Genomic DNA, 2,121 nt, shown 5'->3' on the forward strand with positions numbered 1-2,121 from the left:
GGGAGGGGGGTGGGGCGCCTCCAGCACAGCCAACCCCGCCCGTCGACCCTGTTTCACCCCCCCTACTCCTCCTCCTCCTCCCCCCGCGGGGCTGTAGAGGCGGGTGGCGTACATGGCGACTGGCTGAGCGGCGGTGGGGCGGGGGGGGCGGCGAGCTCGGCTCAGGAGGCGCCACCCAGAGGACAAACACAGCATAGTCCAACGTCCAGTCTGCCTGGAGGCAACAGCACACCACTCCTACAGGAGGAGGAGAAGAAGAAGGTGTTCATCCAAAAATCTGATTTATCATCCCTACAGAGAGAGACCCCTTTCAGTTAAAGAGTAAGATCCTCTTAGGAAACAGCCCCAAACCCACCAGACCCCATTTAAATAATCACTACTTTTAGTGTGTATAGAGCAGCAAATCTCCACCAGACTCCATTTAAATAATCACTACTTTTAGTGTGTATAGAGCAGCATATCTCCACCAGACTCCATGTAAATAATCACTACTTTTAGTGTGTATAGAGCAGCATATCTCCACCAGACTCCATGTAAATAATCACTACTTTTAGCGTGTATAGAGCAGCATATCTCCACCAGACTCCATGTAAATAATCACTAATTTTAGCGTGTATAGAGCAGCATATCTCCACATGTAAATGGGTGAATTAAGAGTTTATTCCAACCAGACCAAAGTGGTGATTGTTGGAACAGTGGAAAGATGAACCAAGACGGCTTTTAGTAGTTTTATTTAGTTTCTGTCCAGTTTGAATGAAGTGTGTTTCACATGTTAAAGTAGTGATTATTTACATGGAGTCTGGTGGGTTTCATGTTGCCCTTTGAAGAACACTGAGTTCACTGTTAAAGGTTTCAGTTTAACCTAAAAGATCAGATTGATATCTTTCTAATCAAATACTAATCAGACACACACACACACACACACACACTCACACAGTTACTGAAAGCAGTTAACAGTTACTTTCAGTTAGCTGTCACTGTCAGTTAGCCGTTACTGTCAGTTAGCCGTTACTGTCAGTTAGCCGTTACTGTCGGTTAGCCGTTACTGTCGGTTAGCTGTTACTGTCGGTTAGCTGTTACTGTCAGTTAGCTGTTACTCTCACTTAGCAGTTACCGTCAGTTAGCTGTAACTGTCCGTTAGCCGTTACTGTCAGTTAGCCGTTACTGTCGGTTAGCCGTTACTGTCGGTTAGCCGTTACTGTCGGTTAGCCGTTACTGTCGGTTAGCTGTTACTGTCAGTTAGCAGTTACTGTCAGTTAGCTGTTACTCTCACTTAGCAGTTACCGTCAGTTAGCTGTAACTGTCCGTTAGCTGTTACTGTCCGTTAGCCGTTACTGTCGGTTAGCCGTTACTGTCGGTTAGCCGTTACTGTCGGTTAGCCGTTACTGTTGGTTAGCCGTTACTGTCGGTTAGCTGTTACTCTCACTTAGCAGTTACTGTCAGTTAGCTGTTACTGTCCGTTAGCTGTTACTGTCCGTTAGCAGTTACTGTCCGTTAGCAGTTACTGTCAGTTAGCTGTTACTGTCAGTTAGCTGTTACTGTCAGTTAGCTGTTACTGTCAGTTAGCTGTCACTGTCCGTTAGCAGTTACTGTCAGTTAGCTGTTACTGTCAGTTAGCTGTTACTGTCAGTTAGCTGTTACTGTCCGTTAGCAGTTACTGTCAGTTAGCCGTTAGCCTGTCCGGGATCATTGAACCACAACAGAAGCTCCAGAGATAAACTAAGTGAGCTAACGGAGGCTACACGAGCTAGCAACAGCTTCTGATCTGTTCGTATGTTAGCTTCAGTGTGTCCTTCTCTCAGTCGAATATAACCTGCTTATTAACCGAGTTACACCCCGGTTATACCCGGGTTATACCCGGGTTATTACCGGGTGACCCGTGTGGTTACCTCATAGCTCAGTAACACCGGCGGCTCCGCTCTGCTGAAACACTAAGGCCGCTGACAGCGCGAGTTCACCGGGGAAACAGGCAGCGGTCAGCCGCTTCATTCCTCCACACAACCTGCACACGCTATCCTACAATACCCAGCATGCACCTGTAGGAGAGGGCGGTCCGACAGCGCCCTCTGTATATCTGTATCTATATCTGTATATCTTATATCTGTATATGTGTATATATAT

The sequence above is a fragment of the Etheostoma cragini genome, chromosome 12 (assembly GCF_013103735.1).
Source record: "Etheostoma cragini isolate CJK2018 chromosome 12, CSU_Ecrag_1.0, whole genome shotgun sequence".
In the NCBI taxonomy this organism is placed as follows: Eukaryota; Metazoa; Chordata; class Actinopteri; order Perciformes; family Percidae; genus Etheostoma; species Etheostoma cragini.